General features: G+C 54.6%; 1 long non-coding RNA gene across 1 annotated transcript in view; it reads right to left on the bottom strand.

The window, feature by feature from the left end:
* LOC125105241 (uncharacterized) overlaps positions 1–12115 on the bottom strand; it is a 95097-nt gene that overhangs the window by 78338 nt on the left and 4644 nt on the right. The window contains exons 4-7 of the long non-coding RNA XR_007128843.1: positions 6044–6111; positions 5239–5310; positions 3081–3191; positions 2158–2229 (exon numbers count right to left, since the gene is read on the bottom strand). This is a non-coding gene — a long non-coding RNA (uncharacterized LOC125105241). The remainder of the gene's footprint in view (positions 1–2157; positions 2230–3080; positions 3192–5238; positions 5311–6043; positions 6112–12115) is intronic.

Raw genomic sequence — 12115 nt, 5'->3', positions numbered from 1 at the left:
CCAGCCCCCAGACCAATGACCTTTCTACATAACTGTTGATGTACTTCCCACCCACCATCCCAACACCCTGGGCTTTGTTTCCGTTCTGTTCTGTTTTTGTTTTGTAGTAACCTACAGTTGGATACAACAGATTACTCACAAGCCTTGTTTAAAAATACATCCTCATCACCAGTCCACGCTTAGAACTCCGTAATTTTACTTATGCATTCATTCACCTTTAACTATTCAGTAAAACCCACTAAGCCCCGCCTACACCCATGTACAGTTTCCTTCCCCACAGAGATCTTTCATCTGTCATGAAAAACCCCCATGTGCCCATTCGACGGAACACAAAGCCCCATTACAAGGAAGAAAATAGCCTAGACCTTTTTTGTTTGTTAATATCGGGTTAGCAGGCTTGGATTAATCATAATCTTTTGTCCAGAAACCTTCTCACAATTGCCGTATTTGAGGCCTTTATTACATTATTTCTTGAATCTTTATTCTTTTTAATAATAAAATTAATAACCACAAACCACTCCGATCTCTTTATAGCCCTCAGTTGTGGAGACTGAATCATGAACCTTGGTTCAGGGTCGCTTCTGGCCACTCCCCCAGGGTTGCCCCTCTGTTAGTTTACTGACTCTTAAAACCTACGCGAGAACCATGCCTGACCCCCATGCCCACGTCCCCACTCGTGGACCCTTGCTGCCCTCTGCCTTCAGTGGTCATTCCCGAATCTACCAAGCACCCTCCCCTTCCCCTTTTATGAACGTATAAAGTTTTATCACATCTGTGGATTCCTGGCAAATAACTTCCACGGGCCACTGGCTTGCAGGGCCTCTGCAGGGCTGTCAAGGGAGGAGAATGACTTCGTATGACTCACGGAGGAGCACACCCGCCAGGGGTTAGTTCGTAAAAGGACTCAAATCAAGGTCCTTGAGCTCTGTGTGCCATGACTACACGCTCACAGTCCTAAGGCACAGCTCCCAGGAGTTAGAGCACGTGTGCTCAACACCACACTGCCTACCTCCAAATCCAGACTCAAACCCTGACAGGCTGGGCGGCATCAGGGAAGTGAACGAACCTCTCTGAGCCTGTTTCCTCACCCGGAAGCTAGTCGCAGCAATAGTTCCTGAGCAGAATCAGCCATTACTTTCCCACCAAAGGCAACCAGGTCAACTCCCCCACCCGCCACCCTGTCTCTGAGTCCCTCACCCAAATCTTTCTTCCCTCTGCAGCAGCGCCCAAGCTGTGGTGCTAGACAGACAGACAGACCAGGTTCCACCCCAGCAGGCACTCATGAGCTGTGTAACTGCAGAGACGTGACCTGGCCTCTCTGTCTTGTGCCCCGACTTGTGCGATTTGTAGACTGAGGACAGCAGCACCCTCGTGGGTCCAGCGTGAGGGTGCAGTGAGCTAGCTAGCGACAGTTCCTCAGGCGGCTCCCCACCCCGGAACACCCTCCCCACTTCCCTCGCCCACCCGCCCACCCCGCTGACCAAACAGCCCCCAATCTGATTAGAGAAACAAATTATCTTGATGCTCAGGCCAAGCCGAGGGTTTCGGGAAGGATGGGCCTCGGGCAGGAAATTGTTGGGATCTGTTCTTTTTTGGACACGGCATCAAAGCTTAAACAAGTGCCCTGGAAAATAGAAATCCAACTAAGGGATGCGCTTTAGAAAACTGAAATCCATTTCATGAGATGGGGCTGCCCTCGGGGGAGTCGATGCCAGGAGATTCTTGATGATCGAATCGTTTCCCAGAAACTACACATGCGTCTACTCTGACCCTTACTGCCAAGACAGCCAACTTCCTCCCTGCCCTCCCCGACTGGCCTGGTAGGTGCCCAGCACCCTCACCACAGTGCAACTCTTGAAACATGAAACATTAAAAACAGATTAAATTATAAGACATACATCCATCCCATTTGTCTGTGTATAATGTACTCTGTGCATAAAGGCATCCGCGTGGGGGCTCTCCCACCAGGCTGGGAACTTAGGCTCCTGCCTTTGCCTTCATCCCACCTCATGGCCTTGGGCAAGGCCCTTCCCCTCCCTGAGCCTCAGGTATCAATAACCCACCAGGCTGCCCTCCCTCCCAGGTGGCGTGGAAGGGAAAAGCATCAAGTTGAAATGCGAGTTCCCTCCAAGCATCAGAGGATTATTAATGCTGTACCTCCTGCACCCAGCACGTAGTGTTCACAGCACGCCTTAGCATACATTATCTTGTTTGATCCTCACAGCAGCCCTGTGAATTAGACATAATAATCATAATTAGCCGATACTGATTGAATGCGGACAGTGCCCCAGGCACCACTCTGCCTGCCTGGCATGCACAGACTGTCTTCTGGGGGAAGAGCGCGTACAACACAACAGCACCTCTTTTTTTCTCCCCCCCCCAAAAGTTCTGAGCACACATTTTGTGCCAGGCACCAGTCTAGGTCCCAGGTTACAGCAGTGACCAAAACACACAAAATCTGAGAGCTCACATCCCGCGGGGGGAGACTGAATGGACAAAATTAAAGATAAGCACAAGAACGACGTATATCACGCAGTCGTAAGAACTACAAAGGAAAAAAAAGCAGGAGAGAAAGCGATAGCCCACAACCACAGGAAAGCCTCGCTGAGCAGGTGTCCCATGTCACACCCGGGGAAACTGGGCCTCAGAAAAGTTAAGTGACTGATAAGTGGTCACGCAGCAAAGAGGTGCTGAGCTCCGGAGTCTGTTGTCCCCACTTGTCCCCACTGCCTCATTTTTGTGGTAGATCTCGCTCTCTGATACCCCACCATCAGCCTATAAGGGGAGTGCGTGAAGGTGGACAGGGGTCAGTGCAACCTCCCACACAGGCAGTTCCAGAGGCACAGGGCATCTCCGGGATGTACTAATCACTCTGGATGGGAAAATACACGGACTTTCTTAAAGAAGACAGGGTGGGACGGATCCTGATTCGGTGCCGGGAAATGTTGAATCAGAGCACACACCCATCAGAGCCCAGCAAGTCGGCACAGATGCTAGCCCCGTATCCTACCTAGGGCTGGGGGGGCATCCAAATGTATTCCCCCTCCCCAATACGCCCCCCAAAGGCAGCTACACACTACCAAGGCTTAAGCTGCAAATATCCTGCCCAGAAATGGGAGATGGTCACCCAGTCCTCAGGTTCTCCATGAGCTAAGACTCCATGGAACAATTCTTCGTTCCAGCTGGCCACCCTCAAAAGAACAGAAAAATATTTCCAAAGTGATTATTTTCTCCCCCCACCAGAAAAAAAAAGAAAACAGATAGACAAATTTGGCAAGAATGTAAATGAGAATACAGGGAGAGCTGGCCCACTGCTGCTAGAAGCCATGAAGTTGAACACACAACTTCATGGTCCACCTTGCCCTTCATCTACTCAGCTTCTTTCCAGCTCCCATTCAACCTCTCCACAATTCTCAATACCCAAGGAAATTTCTATTCCAAGGCCTAATGTTGCATTAGACGGATCCTGTCCATTTAGTATGTTTAATTCTCATTTCCTTAGCTACGGCTAAAACTTTCTAGGCTTAAATGTATATTTGTTTCTATTTCACAGACTCCCTCTCCAAAAGCAAACTCATACACCCCTCTGAGCACCTGTTCAGCTACCTATAGAATGTAGATAATGATTCTTAGCAGAGATACTGAATACCATCTCAATAAAAAGTCATGACAATTACAATTTTAACTATAATGGAGTACGTACTGAATGTGAACCATATGGGAAACACTGTTTTAAGCTCTTTAAGTGTTTGACTCATTTAATTTTCAAGTACCCATTAATAATTAATACTGTGGGGGAAAAAAATAAAGTGCTGTTGGTAACCCCGTATTATTATTGAGGAAACTGAGGCACAGAGGTTAAATACTCACAAAACTAGTCAATGGCCATCCTAGGAATTAAGCCTGAGCATCTGGGATGTGTATAACAGGACTTAGCCCATATGCAGGTTATCAAAACATATCCGCTAAATTTGAGCCAAATCTTCAGGAAGGTTTGCTGATTTGCCCTTCAGCCCTCTGTCTGATTCCCTCCCTCCTCTCCTTGTACTCCTTTAGGCTCTAGATTCATTTTTTACATCTGCTGCCCTAAATATTCAGACATCATAGGAACCACCAGAAATTCGACTTGATCAATTACATTGCAAATGTCAATGGTACAGCTGACCCTTATATGTATGATAGTAGCAAATAGGACAAGCTAGAGAAGGTGTTACTTGAGAAATAAATTTAGAGTCGGGGGGTTAAGAGGGCCAGGTCCCTGATAAACCAGGAGGGTGAGTCTGACACTGGTTTACCCCAAAGAGTGAATTTTTTCTCAGACACAGTCTTAGAGAAAAAGAAATGGGAAGAGGGTATGAGTTTAGAAGAAAAAAAAGCAGACCAGGGTTCAAATCCTGGTTCCATGTGGGTCCTGGCATGATCTGGGGCCAGTCACTTAGCATTCCTAAACCTCAATTTTCTTGGATTTTTTTTAAAGATTTTATTTATTTATTTGACAGACAAAGATCACAATTAGGCAGAGAAGCAGGCCCAGAGAGAGGGGGAAGCAGGCTCCCTGCTGAGCAGAGAGCCCGATGCGGTACTCGATCCCAGGACCCCTGGATCATGACCTGAGCTGAAGGCAGAGGCTTTATTTAACCCACTGAGCCACCCAGGTGCCCCAATTTTCTTGTATCTTAATTGAGGGTGGTGATTGTTATCATGCAGGGTCACTGTGATGATTTAGATGAGATAAAATTATGCCAGGTGGCCACAGAAGGACTGAGCACGAGGCTGGGCTCGGGACGCAGCCAGCCAGGAGAGCCCGCGGAAGGAGGCTGCCTGCTGTTTTCTCAGTGCAGTCCCCTGCTGGGCCTGAGAGTTGCTGCTGAGACGCTCCAGCGCCACAGCTGGGGCTTGGTCCCTGTGAGCCGGCAGCCCACCTGTAGTCCCAGAGCCCCCTGAGCCAGTCAGTTTGCTCGGAAGCAGAAGAAAACTCCAGCAAGCTCCAATCGGAGGAAACACCTCTTCAGAGACCAAGGAAGCCTTTGATGTTGGTGAGAAACTGACTATTCTCTCTCACTTTTCCATCTACCCACCCTCTGCACCTGAATTCACTCCCCCATCTCACCAGCAGGCTTCGGCCACCACACCATCTCTCCATCTGCTGATGCCTGGCCAAGGCGAGCATCCAGCCATCCATCAGACCGAACGTCCATCCTTCCACCCCTCCACACTATGCACAGGGATCAGACAAACCTGGATTGCAGTCCTGGGTCTTGCTTCCTAGCTGATCTTGGACAAGTCACCAACCTCTCAGAGTCCTCTCATCTGTAAAAGAAAGGGAAATCAGTCATGGCTGGGGTGAGGATTTAGAGAGAGAGTGGACGTCGTTAAATGTTCATTCCCTCTGTTTCTGCAACTGGGCCAGGATGTATACAGGGAGTACATCTTGCATGACCTATTGAGAAGTGCTCTTTAGAAATTATCTGTGGTGTTTCAGTGGCATGCTCCCCCTGTGGCCCCAGGGGCTGGGCAGTGGCCAGAGCATTCTGGGGTGGTGGTCCCTCCTGGACGCCCAGCACAGTGCGCCATCTAGTGGATCGGCAACCAGTGGGGTCCCTGGTAGGTCCTGGGTGGCTGGTCAGCTGTGGGGTGACAGCTCTGAGCCAGCCGGAGGTCCCAGGCCCCAGAGGGCAGGACTGCCCTCTTTCATATGTGGCGCCCCTACTGTCCTAATCACTCTGGGGGCCTGGACTGTCAGGAGCCTTCTGTTTTGTGCATGCTAGCCAGTTCTGTTTCGCCTACCCCAGCCCAACTCCCCTATAAATGTTTCCAGAAAAAATACAAAGAATATTCTAGCACCTTCTGTTTTGCCCAATGTCTGTTATGTATGAGAAACAGGGCTGGGGGCTTCCTGTGCACTGTCTCTTATCCTCTAGGTGACCCTGGGAGAGACTCAGCAGTTGCCCCATTTTCAGTAAGAAAACTGAGGTTTACTGAGGATGGGTTACTTAAAGGTGAGGGTAGATAGTGAGACCCCTGAATTTATCTCTGGACTTACCTGCCATCATCCCAGTGCCCCCATGAAAGTGCAGGAAAAGAATTTGGACAATGATTTGAACAAGCCAACTGTAAAAGAAATTTATGAGTCAACCGGGGATATATGGATGCTGACTAGATGTTGGATGACATTAAGGAAAGGCTCTTAATTTTTTAACGGCGAAGGTGGCATTGTGGTTATGTTTTCAAAACCGAAAAGAGTCCTTCTTTTTTAGAGACAGGCACGGAGATATGCTCCAGGGAAACAACACGGTGTTTGGAATTTGTTTCAAAATAGCCTGGGGTGGGCTGGTAGGGGGACAGCACACAGCTTAGAGCGCTGTTGGCACCTGGATGGCAATGATGTGGAAACTGTGTAAATTGTGATGAAAATGTGTATTATTTTCTCTGCTTTTGGGTTATTTCAGATTTTACATAATTGAAGGTTTTAAAAATCAACAGGTAAAAATAAAGTGCAGGAGGGGAGGGGGTAGGAGAGGGGAAGCCACTGGAAAAAAGCAAAGCCCAGCATCCAAACTAAATGTTGGGGGGTATCAGGGAGCTGATTCAGAGGAACAAATGCCTCGAAGTAGAGAGGGTATAAGAAAGGGGCCAGGGCTGGTGGGAGCAAACCATTCTGAGTCGGGTGGATTACGGAGAAAGCACAAAGGTGCGGGGTGCTGCAGAATGACATGCCCACCAGCCACCCCTAGGCCCTCCTGCCTCCTTCAAATACCCGAGTTCCCCCTCTGGACCTCCTGGGCCCTCCCTGGCCCCTTTCCCCCTCCCTAAGCCATCCAGGCTCTAAAAGGACCAGCCAGCAGCTCCCCTCTCCAAGGCAGAGCTGCCTACCTGACGAGTCCTTCCTGAGACCAGCTTGGCTGTTAAGAATTGAGCTGTCTCACTTACAAATGTCTTTTTTAGTTTTGCTTTTTTCTTTTTTTTTTTTTTAATTGCCTTTTGGGGAGGAAAAGAATTAGTGCTTTTGCCCTCAAACTGTGTACCAAGCAGTTGTCAGCGTCCTCAGTCCCCTACTCCCCCTCTCTCAGCCCCCCTCTTCTGCATCAGTCATATCACCCACAACCAACTGACTAACACTTGACCCCAGGTCCAGCCAAACTCCCTGGACCCTGTGGACCACCCCTGCCCTCCTCCTCCCCTCACTAATCCTGGCCCCTGTGCGGTGGGCTTCCTGGGCATGTCGCCACCATGGAAAAAGCTCCCTCCCTCCTTCTTTTCCCTGTTCTGGAAAGCCAGCCACCGGACAGTTCCCCGGGACCCTCCGGCAGCCGGCTGCATTGCCATAGAGCCCTGGGTGAGGGAGGGGCGCAGCCCGCAGCGCCCCGGCCATGCCAGAGCCTGCCACCCCCCTCCCGGCTGTCCCTAGCCAGCGCGGGGGGCCTGGCCCCCCTTCTCGATGACGCCGCAGTTAAAAGCGCCACTACAAAAGCAAAAGCACCGGTCCCTACTGACAGTCTCCCCCTCCTCACTTTCTGGGCTCAGAAGTGTGGCCCAGGCAGCCCCCTTGTGGCACTTGGGGGCGCCACAGACTCTTGGCTGGTGGCTGAAGAATTCAGACTGTCTGATTCCACTGCACCGTGAGTTGGCACAAATCTTAAGTGGCCCAAGTCCTCCCGGCTGCAGACCTGGCTCAGCCGCCTCTCTGAGTTGGGGGCACAGCTCTCCTCCCTCCCTCCCTCCCTGTCCACAGCTCGCCCTCCTCGCTCCCTCCCTCCCGGAACCAGAGCTCTCCTGTTGAATGCCGTTCCAACACGCTGACAGGTGTCTGACGACTGCAACAGCGGTGGGAGCGGGAGGGAAGGTGTGGGGACAGGGGGGTTTTCTTAGGGTGACATTTCAGGAAACTGAGGAGCAGGAAGGCTCCCAGTCCCTGCGCCTGTCAGGAAAGGGGCCAGAGACTCTCCCTCCAAGAGTGGGTTCCGGTTTTGAGCATCTCCCTGAGGTGAGGGGCTGCCCTGAAGACTGCCCTCTGCTTCCCCCTCTCAGCCATCAAGCCCTCATCCCCTCCAAAGCCCGTCCTCCCCACGAAAAAGCCCTAGCGGCCCCCCCACCATGGGCTCCATCCTCTCTCACACACTGTCCACATAAACAAGCCCCAGCCCCCTCCGTCTCGATCTGCAATCTGCTTGGAGGTGGGCAGGGCCCTCTCCACGTCAGGTTAATAATGCTGTTCTCATAAGCCTCTGCCCATAGGTGCTACCACCTAATTTTGAATCTGCCCTTCAAACGGATTGGGCCACAGAGGAGCTGGGATCTCAAGCACCGCTGGGAGGTGCTTAGCACTAATCAATCCATCCCCTGCCCACCCACGCCCCCCCAGCACTCGGCTCTGCCTTCCCGAGCAGTCCTCAGCAGCCGGGTGTGGTGGGGAGCTCCGGACGGCCTGGGGTTCCATCCCTGCCTGGCCTCACAGCAGCTGAGAGACGGTGAGTATGCGACTTCACAGTCCCCTGCCTCAGTTTCCTTATCAGCCCAATGGGGATTATGAGGCTGGTGCTCAGAGTTTTTCCCCCCTGGGGTGAGTCCTGTGCAGGCAGCCTAGCTCTGGGCTTGGCCCCAAGACAAGGCTCCATAAATCTCACCTGTCATCATCCACCACCCCCCACCCCAGATCACTTGATGTGCAGAGACTGACTTACTCCCTGTCTCTCTCCCCCACCAGACTGAGCTTCCAGGACAGGAAGCCGACTGCCAGAGCTCGGGGTCCAGCCTCCCACTCGGGTCTGGGCCTGACAAGGTAGGTGCACTGCGGTGGTCTGGAGAGTGAGTGCCCGGGAAGATGCCCAGAGCCCACAGCCTGTGGGATGCCCGGAGCCCACTGGGTTTCTCTTTCCCAGACAGCACCCCCTGCTGTCCAAGCCAGCCCTTCCAAGCGGCAGGAGAGCCAAGTGTCTCTTCATGCCTCACCCCGGGGTCCCGTGTGGTGTTACATAGGACGCAAATTCTTGCCGTATTAAATGCAGATGTGGATTCGCGGGCGTTTCTAGCGCCTGCTGCATCTACTGTGAGCTCACAGGCCAGGGGCTGCCTCTGGCTGACTTGATTTGTGCTATTAAGCCGGCAGAGGGGTCTCCGGCAGGCCAGGTTCCCGTTTGTATTCGGGGCAGGGTCGCGGAAGGCCAGACTGTTTTCTTCCTTGCGAGCCACTTGTTACACGAGCGCCTCCCTCCCTGGGTCCCGCTGTCTACTCCATAAGCATTCAGGCAGTGTCTGATGTGCGCTAGGCGACACTTATCTTGTTTCATCTTACGGGGAGGGAGCCCCTCTCTCCTCTGTTGCACAGGGAAAAAACAGAGGCTCTGAAAAGTAGAGGGAATTGCGTCGCCTCACAGCTAGGAAGCGGGGAGTCCAGTCTGGTCTGGTGCTGTCTGTCTCAGGAGCCCCCCAGCCCCGCCGCAGCCACCGGCTGCCGCCGCCGCCGCCGCCGCCGCTGCGGGCTGACCAGGGCCGGCCGGCAGCCAGCGGCTCCTGCAGAAAAGGCAGGGGGTTTGCATAGAGAGCGTTCTCCCTGGCAACTAGCAGAGGGGCCATAAAAAACAGAGGGCTCAGACGCCGCTTAACAGAGAGATTCGAGCAGCTGGACCTGGGAGGGGAGACCCGCGCCCTCCCCTGGGCTCTCTGCAGAACAGCAGGGCAAAGGGCTCCGTCCCAGACCCCACCGAGCTGGGGCAGAGGCGCCCCGGGACAGGTGTAGACGGCTGCGACCGGGCCAGTGACAGGGACCCCAAGTCTGATCCCCCAGTGGGTGCGGGGGCTCGCTCCTCAGCACGGAGAGGACAGGACTGAAGTGCGCGTGCTGTGTGCGGAGAGCCGGGGGCAGAGGGGCGAGGGGCCGCTGCAGAGCCGCGGAGGCAGATGCAGAGAGCAGGGGAGGGCGCGGCAGAGCGGCTCGGTGTGCGAGCCCTGAGCGGGCTGCTCGGGGAGAGAGGGAGCTCCCTGTTACGGGAGGCATCCGAGCAGAGAGAGGCAGGCCGGTACTTGGCCGGGAGGCTGCAACACGGCTCCCTGCCCGGGCTGGCAGCCCGCACGTCTAGGCCTTTGAGAAGCTCCTACAGAGCTAAGTCCCGAGCGGGGCCGCCTGCGGAGGAGGCAGGCCGGGGTCAGAGCAAGGATGCGCAGACTTTTCTCATGTACCTTGCCCTGAGCTGCATGGCAAAGGCACGGAGATGGCTGGTGGAGCGCTTCTGTCACAATGAGGCAGTGAGGGAGAGGAGCAGAGCATGGGGGTGAGTGCACGGGGCCAGTGGGGGAGGGGGGAGGGGGGGGCTGTTCAGCAGCCAACTCCCCATCTCAAGGGCCAGGCCACCTGGAATGGCCAAGTGGCTGCCCCAGCTCCCAGGCCCAGCAAGGCTGGCCTGGGTCCTCTCTGGGGCAACAGGCTGGTGCAGCGGGTCGGGGGGCCTTCCTGCGGGGGGGGGAGGGGGCAGGGGGGGCCAGGGGGAGTAGGGGGCAGTCTGGTGAGTTGAGAGGCCGCCTGGTCATGGGAAAAGCAGGGCCTTTTTCTGGAGGCTGGGCCGAAGCCACGGATTCAGCCGGCTGCTGGACCGTGACTTGGATGCTCTGGGGACTCGTGAAAGCCCCCCGCCCGGCAATGGGGCCCAGGGGCCTGCATGTTGATGAATGCGGCCCATGCCGCATCGGGCGCTGGACCTCCAGGCCCATTCATGGGGGCTCAGTTCCCAGGAACTCTGGGTGGACGGGGCCTTTATCAGGGGACCCCCGCTAGACGAGGCTCTGTTCTGCAGTTTCTAAAGGAGTTTTCTTGTCTTTGTTCCCAGTGCAGGCGCTCGGGGAGCGTGCACGCGCGTGCACGTGTGTGTGTGTGTGTGTGTGTGTCCGCGCGCGCGCGTGTGAGAAAGAGACAGGCTGGCTGAGGGGCCAGCCCGGGGTTCCTTGTCTGTGAAATGACCAGGCTGTCCCGGCTCACCCACCCGAGGCAGTGACGCACTTTCATGGGGCAGTAAGAGCCTAAGACTCTGGGAGGGCAGGGGCACCTGGGGACCTGGGGACGGAGCCCCTGTGTCACTCCAAGCCCAATTGTCCCGCTCCAGACAGTCCCCTCTGCCAGGGCACTGCAGGGGTCCCAACAGCTGCTCTGACCCGCCGTGGGGGGGCAGCATCGTGTTGCAGGTGGAGAGTGGAGACTGGCTCCCCACAGACAGACAGACAGACAGGCAGACTGCCCCGCTGCCCCTACCCACTCGGGGAGCTGCTGGGAGACCTTGGGGAAACTGCGTTCCAGAGCCTGGGGTTTCCGTTGTTACTCCGTCCCTGCTCTTGTTTTCATCTATTAAAGGATTGCTTTGCAAGTGTCGATTTGCAAATGTTTGGGAAGGTGGTATTTGCATATGCGTCCCAGCCTCTGCCGCATTATGGGGGGGAGGGGGCAGTGCGGGGTGCGGAAGGAACAGATGCCACGCACCTAAGAAATCCTGCAAAGAAAGGTCTCTGGTCGGGGGCAGCTGGGTGAGCTCAGGTTCGCGCTGGTGTGGATTTGCAAAGTCACCCACCCAAATCCCTAAGCAGCCAAAGGCTACAGGACAGCACACCCCGCGTTCCCCGCAGGGCAGGCCGGCCAGGGAGGGGGCTCCTGCTGGGAAGGAGGCTCGTATCCCCCTCCCCAGGATACTTCCTTCAGCTCCAGACACAAAAAGAGCCAGGATCCCCGGCTCTGGCCCCCCATCCCCACGTGAGGAAGTGGGGAGTGGGGTTTCGGGCCACAAGGTAGGGGCACCAGGAACAGCCCCCAGGGTGAGCCACTCCAGAGTAAACAAACCCAGCCTTTCGGAGAGAGGAGTCTTTGTGCCCCGAGGCCAAGGAAGTCCACATTTGTGTGAAAGGCAACACAGGAGCCCTGCTTGCCTAGGTAAGGCTGCCTCACGCACAAAAACCCTCTTCAGGCTGGGCCCGGCCCAGGGAGTGTTTTCTGTGAAATTCGGGAGAAGTCAGGTTTAGCCAGAAGTTTTTCCAGGGATTATTAACCCCTAGAGACTGTACCACTGTTCCTTCCCAGCCGTCCTTGCCAAAGTCCATAAAACACACGCCTAAAAAATGTGCCTGAAGAGCAGGCTGA

The sequence above is a fragment of the Lutra lutra genome, chromosome 7, assembly GCF_902655055.1.
Source record: "Lutra lutra chromosome 7, mLutLut1.2, whole genome shotgun sequence".
Taxonomy (NCBI): Eukaryota; Metazoa; Chordata; class Mammalia; order Carnivora; family Mustelidae; genus Lutra; species Lutra lutra.
Note: the sequence above shows the minus strand (reverse complement) of the source record. Positions and strands in the feature narration are given on the sequence as shown.